This window comes from Nannobrachium achirus (assembly GCF_963921795.1).
Source record: "Nannobrachium achirus genome assembly, chromosome: 11".
Classification (NCBI taxonomy): Eukaryota; Metazoa; Chordata; class Actinopteri; order Myctophiformes; family Myctophidae; genus Nannobrachium; species Nannobrachium achirus.
In genome coordinates, this window is record NC_137820.1 from 4,401,726 (window position 1) to 4,411,667 (window position 9,942).

A 9,942-nucleotide genomic window follows, 5' to 3' on the forward strand; every position below is an offset into this window, starting at 1 on the left:
CTGCTTCATCTCTCTCTCAGCTAAGGGGTCCTTGGCCTGAAAACGTTGAAGACCCCTGATCTATACAATATGTAGTGGGGGTCCCTGCTTCAGCTCAAACACTAGGGACCCCTTGATCCTTGATCCTCCAGATGGTCACGATGAAAAGCTTCTGGTTTACAGACCCCCCCCCTAACCCCCAGGGGAGTGGAAACACAAAGACACACTCAGCATAATAAACACTCACTTAAAATGACCCCACCTCCCACACACGCACACACACACACACACACACACACACACACACACACACACACACACACACACACACACACACACACACACACACACACACACACACACACACACACACACACACACACACACACACACACCTCTCTACATGTCCAGACACAGCTGAAACGAGGGGTTAAATCCGTCATTCCATTCTCAGGTGCAGATCATCGGCTAAACCACCGACAGCCATTTCTGGGCGGCTGGCCAAAGTGTTTTATACTTTTACTCAAGTACATTTAGAATTACACACTTTTACATGTAACAGAGTATTTCTAAAGTGCACTATTGATACTTTTACTTAGGTAAAACATGTGAGTACTTTTTCCACCACTGGTATATGTAATGCCCGGGATTCGAATCCGGGTCTCCTGCGTGAAGTCCAATATCTTAACCATTGATCCAAAGGGATATCCCTATGGACTGAGGGAGATATTTGACTTTTGGAGGCACTGCTTTCACACACACACACACACACACACACACACACACACACACACACACACACACACACACACACACACACACACACACACACACACACACACACACACACACACACACACACACACACACACACACACACACACACACAGCCATGCTGCAGAAGCTTGTAAACTTTGTTCTGCCCCCAAGCACTGTGGTAACCACGGCAACACAGGGACGTGTGCTGGAGAAAGTGTGTGTGTGTGTGTGTGTGTGTGTGTGTGTGTGTGTGTGTGTGTGTGTGTGCACGTGTCCACACCAGTTGGTTCCTGTTTCTCCAAACAAAAGAGTCACAGCCGCCTATTCAGCTGCAGCTTGACCTGAAGACATTTGTCAAATGAGTGCACGCACGCACGCACGCACGCACGCACGCACGCACACACACACACACACACACACACACACACACACACACACACACACACACACACACACACACACACACACACACACACACACACACACACACACACACACACACACACACACACACACACATGTGCGCGCGCACACGCACACACACACACACACACCACACACACACACACACACACACACACACACACACACACACAACCAGCATATGTCCAGGAACAGGATGCCAGTCAGAATAAAAGGCTGTTTCTCTGTCCTCTGTGTGAAAACAAGTTAACAACACGTCTTTGAGAAGGTTGTAGTAAAAACACACTGCGAAGTCAAACAAACAGGGGGGGGGGGGGGGGGGGACTATGATGTCAACCCCCGGGAGAGAGAAAAGAACGACACAGAAGCTCCGTCATGTAGCGTCACAGAGCGGAGGAGTTGGTAAAGATGAGAACGTAGCTTTTAAGGGTCAAGTTTAAAACAACAACAAAGAAAGAAAGAACACTTATGGCCAAAGTGCAAATGTCATGATTTTTGGATTTCACTTGAAATGAGGACAACAGGCTATGCTGCACATGGTCAGTCTGTCTGCAAAATCCTTCTGACCCTCATTTTGTAAAAGAATTTCATGTGAAAAGAACCCTGATTTTGTTAGGTGGCAAAGTGTTGAAGTGTCAAAATGTTGAAGCTCAAAACCTCCTATCTGCATTGCCTTGTTGATTGCTAATGATTGGTATCAGCTGGTGAAACTTTTACCACACCAAGAGGATGAGTTGATAAAAATGTTAATGGTAATACTTGTAACAGACCTGTAGAATGTCTTGATCACAAAAGGAGCATAATTAAGTGCAGTAAAAAGCTATTTATTTAGTTTGTAAGCCTAACCTTTTTCTGGGTAAAAACCTCCTATCTGCATGTTGTCGACTACAACATGCAGATAGGAGGTTTTGGTGTTGGACACATTATTATTATTATTTTTTTTCCTTTTCAAGTGATTTTTTCAGATAGGAGGTTTTGCATTTTGGCCATTACAAAGTCACTACAAAGTCACACAAGAGCATTCACATTAGCCTGATAGCTGAGCTTGAGTCTGACATTGTCCCATTGACACGAGATTTCAAAGGGGAGGGGATTTGAAATTTGAAATTCCCAATCACAAGAGATCTGGTGGGAGGGGTTGTGTTTGACTTGCGTGTACACAAAAGCATTCCCCCCTCCCCCTCCCCTCTATGACAGGCATCAAACAGGTCGCTGTCTTTGATGCTAACAAGGTTTGAAGTTCAAAGGGAGCAATTAAGAGCTTTGGCTGAGCTCCCCCCTCCACTGTTTCTGTTGATTTCCCAAAGTTAGACCCACCCCCTCCTCCGTCTTGCATTGATTTCATTGGCTGGTACACCAAGATACCATATCAAATTAAGCTGTCTATACACTAGCCGATAATCAGGGCATTTAATTACCCTCCCGACAATCTGGCTGCCTCCGACTAAAACGGGCCAGACAATCGGGCATAGGCCTATCTGGTCAGAGAATCTGAAAACATTATCCTGTAGTGTTTAATGCTATCCGATTCAATCGCGCCCGAGTATCTGCTAGTGTACGGTCTGCTTTAAGCATCATATGAAAACACCAGACCAAGAGAACCAGTCCTCTCAGAGAGTGGGCGGGTCTATGGGCTGGAGCCAGGCAAGCATCAAATATCATAATTGTATAATGACCGCTGCACTCTATAACAGACCGCTGCCTAATCAAAGGCTCAGAACACCTGCTGCAGTCAGGCTGCACTGTGTGAATCTAGTGCTGTAACCAACATGTCAGCCATGTAAACACACACACAGCGACATTTACAACTAAACGTTGCTGTCAAGAATGTTTTTGAAAACATTCGAAGCTAGAAATGGAAGATGCAGAAACCAAATATGGATTCTATTTGATCAACACTTCCTTGTTTGCGTCGAGGCGACGTTGCGCTCTGCGGACGGCCAGTGCAACACTTGTGGAATACTTTCATTACTGATATGGCACTGCGTCGGTGCCATATCTGCCTGTGGGGATCCTATCACTGGATGACCACTGAGGCAGACGTTACCCCTCACTTAAAACAGGACACCACGTAAACTATACTAACCTCCAACTAACCTAGTCTAAAACAAACCCTCATGATGGCACGGTGGTGCAGTGGTTAGCGCTTTGCCTCACAGCTAGAAGGTCCTGGGTTTGATTCCCGCCGGGGGACGCTGTGGCCGCTGGTGGTGTGTTCCTCCACCCGCGTCATCAGCACCCACACCCTAGGTGGGGTTGGCGATAGGGCCTTTCTGTGGTGAGTTTGCATGTTCTCCCCGTCTCTCCTTGGGCATAGGCCCTCACACAAAAACATGCAGTAGTCCTGGTTTCTATACTACCTCCCCCTAGCCAGCCGGGTGCTCCCCAATGTCCCCTGGCGCGGCAGGGGGAGAGCGGAAACCAGGACTACAGGTTAGGTAGTCACCGGGTGAGAAAAATGGGTTGCAAAAAACGTGGGATAAAAAATATATATAAAAAAAAAAAGAAAAAAAACCCTCACACAACAACTAATCTATGAGTTTTCATCAGGTCATGAATGTTCTGTAAAAACATTTTCCATACATTCCATAGAGAGGAGAGGAGAGGAGAGGAGAGACACAGGAATGCTAATCCTATAGAATCTGATGTAAATCACGGAGCATCAAAGCGTCCTGTGGCCTCCTGGACTCTATAGGAGACACAAAGACACCTGTCTGTCTCTGGCCTCCATTCCACCAGGGGGTCGATCCGCTTCGCTTCTTTTTAACCCACCTAATATCCAACCAGCTCAGAGATTCCCTAGAAGTTGATTCAGAGCTGGAACCTATGTATTAAACTATTTAATTAGCTATTGAAAAAAATAGCAGATACACAAACATTTTTTTAAATCGTGAAATCTTTGGCAATATTTGAACATTTATAACTCAAACATTTGCTACTGGGGGGGGGTCCCTGGAACAACATATTTTGAGATGGGGTCCGTGGCCAAATACATGTAATTTTGGGGGTCCTCCTTGACATGAAAAAGTTTGAGAACCACTGATTTAAGAAGAAGGATTTAGATTAAGCATGAAATAAAGATGAAAGTAATAATGCGTTCCACAGGTCTAAATGGTCTAATATTGCACCAGCTCAGAAAACTACAGAGAAAGAAATGAAACACTATTTTATTTATTCCTCAATGTATTCCACATGATCTACTGAAGTCTTATCTTACCTTAGTTGTTGTCTTTTTCTCTCTTTTATGCGATTTCTGTGTTTTCAATTCTTTATAGCACAGCTACTTTAGATCAGTGGTTCTCAGGGGGGTCCCCAAATTATTTTGGGGGGTCCCCAGATGATTAACTTAATGGGCAACATTGTTTTCTCACTCAACAGTAAACAAACCAACATAAAGTTTAAGTGTATAGAGGGCATCTGCACGTTTCCAAAGTGACAATTTAAGGACTTTTTAATGCCTCTGAAATGACAAATTAAACATTGGCATATTAGAGGCAGACATTGTGAAAATAGCAGATCTACATGCTCACAATGCCTCGCAACGCAAGGCGTTGTGAGCATGTAGATCTGCTATTTTCACAATAGAACCGTGGTATACAAAATGCAATGCCTCAACTCTTAGTGCTCATCAGGGTGGGGTGGGGGGTCCCCAGTTAAAATATGATTATTTGGCCTGAAAAGGTTGAGGACCACTGTCCTAGATAACTTATAATTGTGTATTGTTCTTATTGAACTTTTAATGTGTTTAATGAATGACCTTCCACTGAGGAAAGGATTCCAAACAAGCCTGATGTCTTCTTCCTCTCTGTTTCCTTGATATGTATTGTTCTATTTGTTTATAACAATGTGCTAATAAAACGTAACCTCGCCCACCAGGCTTTCTGGGGGAAAGCCTGGTGTTCGTTCACAACAGGCCGTTTGGTTTCCGCCTAAAGCATGTTAAACCACTAGAAGAAGTGGCGTCGCTTTGATTTGGTTCCCCCCGTTTGTTTCCCCAATCTCTATTAACACATATGGTGCCAACCCCGAGTTTCCCGAGTTTGTATTGGTACTAGTGCTGTGCCAACCCCGAGTTTCCCGAGTTTGGGCCGTTTTTGAAAAAAAAAAATGTTGGACCTCCAGAAATGTATTAGGCATGATCGCGATCGCGAAATTGCATGTTTAACCCCCATACCAGCCCATTCTTTCAAACATGGCAGCCATGTTTGTTTACATCTGAAGAAAACATAATGGCTGATAAATCATGAATGCCTGAACGGATTTCCAAGCGGATTTTTTTGTTTGAAAGCTGTTAACATCATCTAGGCATGGGCGTGCACTTTTTACACACTTGCACAATTACATGGAAGTCTATGGTAACCATGGCAACGCGAGACATTGAAGAGAAAAAATCATTGCAACATAAGTGTTAAAATGCTGGAGTAGCCTAGTGTAGTCTTGCCAATCACTAACAGTTGGACTAAAAGATGCACATACCAAACACATTTTTCAAAAGCAAAACTACTCCGCATCAAGGAGTTTATTAGAGTTAGTACACAAGGAACTGAAAGGTGGACGTGATAACAGGGCTGCAGTGTGTGTGTGTGTGTGTGTGTGTGTGTGTGTGTGTGTGTGTGTGTGTGTGTGTGTGTGTGTGTGTGTGTGTGTGTGTCTCTTACCATGACTGCGCACGTCTCTTGTCAGTTCAGCTCAGTCTCTCAGGTTGTGGTGTTGTGTAGCTCCGCCCCCTCGCCGTGATGTCATCAGCTGTTCAGAACACAAGCACAGAGGTCAGAGGTCAATGAGGATGTGAACCGTTCATCCACCATTTTGTATGGCAGCATTCTAGGGACAAAAAGGTTTCAAAAAATAAAAAACAAAATAAATAAACTTCGCTCCATCCGCTTTCAGTTGAATTTTCCAGAAACATTTTGTACAACTTAAACAACCAACAAGTTATGTGCATTTTAACTTAAACAACTCTGAACAAGTCATTGTCTTCAACAGTAAAATACAGTGCAAATCTTAATTCTAAAAAAAAAGAAAAAAAAAAAAGAAAAGAAAACATGCCTAGTGTATAACACAGTGACACTGCTGCCAGGTACACAATGTGAAAATAATATAGTAACAGTATCAATCACATCTGACACTGTCTGCAAAACCAACAAGATCTGAAGAGAACAGATAATGCTATTCTCTAATGTAAAGATAAAATATGTATTTGGCACAATTACATACCAGTGTTAATGTTTACAGTCTTAGACTTAGATTCAGTCTTAGTCTTTTGAATAGCACACATAATAGTCTTAGTCTTCTGAAATTGTTTTAGCCTGGTCTAGTCTTATCTAGTCTAAAATATCAAAATCGTAGAACTTTTTGGCGGAAAGGTCCGGTTCGAATATTTGCCTGTCGGAAAGTCGCAACTCACCGAACATTTGGGAGGTTTCAGAGGAACTATGGACAGGCCTTTAGTTGACAAAACTAACACTGGCTGTCACCCTGGTGGATGCGTGCCCGCGCCCATGTGCGTGACCTCACCTCTCGCCCTTAGGGTGTCTTACTGGTTACTACCATACTTACAGATATAAAAAAAAAAAAGTTATCTTGATTCCGCTTTAAATTCATTTGAACCACTTTAACGATTATTTTAGGCTTTAACTATTAAAAAATTGCAGATGTACAAGCTTGCAGCGCGGCACTCGGGAGCTTGTAGATCTGCTATTCTTGGAAAAATCGTGAATAGTTTTTGAATATTTTGACCCGATTCTGTAAATGTCTTCTAAATCCTTCTAAGGTTTTTGAAAAACGTTTTATTGGTTTCTGTGGTTCTCAAACGTTTTCACGTCAAGGACCCCTAGAATTATATGTATTTGGCCACCGACCCCCCATCTCAAAATGTGTTGTTCCAGGGACCCCCCAGAAGCAAATATTTTAGTTACAAATGTTCTTTTAAAATATATATATATTCAAAGATTTGCAAAAAAAAATCTAAATTTTCAAAATGTTCGATTTTTCAAACCAGTAAGACTCCCTAATTGGGAGATAAGCGACCGTCAGGTCACATTTATGATCGTCTACTTTTGACTATTTCCCATATTTTTTGTGTGGCACTCTTCTTCTGTGAAAAGGAGATAACACAGTTCCAATGCAATTGGTCCCACACTTTGGAACAACCTCCCCCTACATATAAAGTCCTGCTCCACTATTGGCACTTTTAAATCCGCCTTAAAAACCCATCTTTTTTCCATTGCTTTTAGCACATTATGAGCTATTGGACTATGGACTATTCTAATTTTTCTGTTCAACTATTTTACTTCTACGTGTTCTTTTAAATTCGCCATTGATTAGTTTTAGTAAGTGTTTCTTAGACCTTTTTATCCTGCTGTTGTTTTCTTTTTATTGTTCTCTGTTTGTTTGTTGTTTTTATGCATTGTTGTCCTTTTATGCTAAATTTGTTATGGAAAGCACTTTGGTTCAACTGCTGTTGTTTTTAAATGTGCTATACAAATAAAGGTGACTTGACTTGACTTGACTTTAAATTCATTCTTGGGTTTAAATTCATAGACACGTACAGTGATTGAGAGGGTGTTGAATATGCATGAAGCGCTGGGTTATTAAGTGAATATTTTAGCGCTCAGATGGAAGCGTTAATACTAGAGAATGTCAGCAACCTGTTCTCCTTCCACCGTGAGCTGGTAGCATCCAACAGGACTCAATTCATTCATTAATTATTATGCTTTATTAGCATCCAACTGGCCTCAATTAATGAATTATTATGCTTTATTACAGGAAAGCCTGGCTCACAACTCTGTCCTTAATGCTTAACATTAAGCTTCTGACGCAAACCTGTTGATTAATTATTCATTAAAACATCTTTCTAGACTAATTATTCATTAAAACATCTTTCTAATTATTCATTAAAACACCTTTCTAATTGTTACATGTTGATGCTTTGAACTGAGAAGAATACGGATGAACACTTTCAACTTGCTATTGTTCTGAACTGCCTTGTCTGTCTTTCTGTCTGTCTGTTACTTTACATGTCTTTCTGTACCCATCCAGGCTTCCAAATGGGGTCGATCTACAAGCTCACAACCAGTACACGATCTGATCTACAAGCATCCAAATTGTAAATGGTAAATGGTGCATTTGCATAGCGCCTTTATCCAAGGCGCTTTACATAGATTGTGCATTACATTCACCCATTCACACACACATTCATTACATTCACCCATTCACACACACATTCATTACATTCACCCATTCACACACACACACATTCATTACATTCACCATTCACACACACATTCATACACCGATGGCAGAGGAAACCATGCAAGGCACCAACCTGCTCACCGGGAGCAACTAGGGGTTCAGAGTCAAGGACTCTTCCACACTAACTCTGGGGGAGACCGGGATCCAACTGGGAACCCTTCGGGAACCCTCCATGATCTAACGCCGGTTTCTCTACCACTGAGCCACTGCCACCAATGTGAGGGTTTCCAGTCCATCAATAGTGTAGATCTGTGATTCTAACATAGTGTAGATCTGTGATTCTAACATCAAACATATAATTTTGCGAATGTCTGTCTGTCTGTCTGAGTGAGTGTCTGTCTGTCTGTCTGAAACAGCGTTTCTCCTCAGTGGCTGGAGCAATTGATCTGAAATCGCATCACCATTAGCATATGAACACACCTGACATAACTGTGAAGCCCGTTTGTCACTTTCACAAATCATATGCTGTATATTAGCATTTCTATGGTGTATCTATATCTATTCTGCATCTAGCATGAGGCATGTCTATTCTGCATCTAGCATGAGGCAACATGTTTAACCAGCTCTGTGTGTGTGTGTGTGTGTGTGTGTGTGTGTGTGTGTGTGTGTGTGTGTGTGTGTGTGTGTGTGTGTGTGTGTGTGTGTGTGTGTGTGTGTGTGTGTGTGTGTGTGTGTGCAGGCGGGTGGGCGGTTGTCTGGCCCTGTTACAGATGTTGTCCAAAAATCATGCAGATCGGTACACAGTATCTCTATAGCCATTAAACGAAACGGGTATTTCTTACATTGATGCTCCTACATATTATCATGCAAGCACCAGTTAAAGTTACTTTCCATCCCTCATATACTGTGTGCACAGTGCACACCCCATAACCCACACACTGCACATCATTTCGGAGCTCTCTGTCTGTCTGTCTGAAACAGCGTTTCTCCTCAGTGGCTGGAGCAATTGATCTGAAATCGCATCACCATAAGCATATGAACACACCTGACATAACTGTGAAGCCCGTTTGTCACTTTCACAAATCGTATGCTGTATATTAGCATTTTTGAGCGGTGGTCACACCGTCTCCATAGCGTGGCCGTGTGTGTATGTATGTATGTATGTGTGTGTGTGTGTGTGTGTGTCTGTCTGTATGTAGCCTCTGGTGTAGCCTGAGTACCCTGGGTGACCAGAGAGGTGCTGTTGAGTCTAGCCTGCCCTGAGCATCAACTGCAATACACACACACACACACACACACACACAGGCGCACCCCCCCCCCCCCCCCCCCCCCCACCACCACCACCACCGCTCAGTTCACACGGGTGTGATTTTTATGGTGTATCTACTATCTATTCTGCATCTAGCATGAGGCACATCTATTCTGCATCTAGCTTGAGGCAAAATGTTTAACCAGCTCTGTGTGTGTGTGTGTGTGTGTGTGTGTGTGTGTGTGTGTGTGTGTGTGTGTGTGTGTGTGTGTGTGTGCAGGCAGGCGGGTGTGTGTGCAGGCGGGTGGGCGGGCGGGCTGGGGGGGGGGGGGGGGGGG

The 9,942-nt window shown here is 43.1% G+C and overlaps 1 pseudogene across 1 annotated transcript in view; it reads right to left on the reverse strand.

Moving 5' to 3' along the window:
- Positions 1-9,942, reverse strand: part of LOC308293661 (tetraspanin-18B-like) — an 85,724-nt pseudogene that overhangs the window by 49,892 nt on the left and 25,890 nt on the right. The window contains exon 2 of the transcript XR_013963360.1: positions 5,820-5,907. The product of XR_013963360.1 is annotated as a tetraspanin-18B-like (transcript). The remainder of the gene's footprint in view (positions 1-5,819; positions 5,908-9,942) is intronic.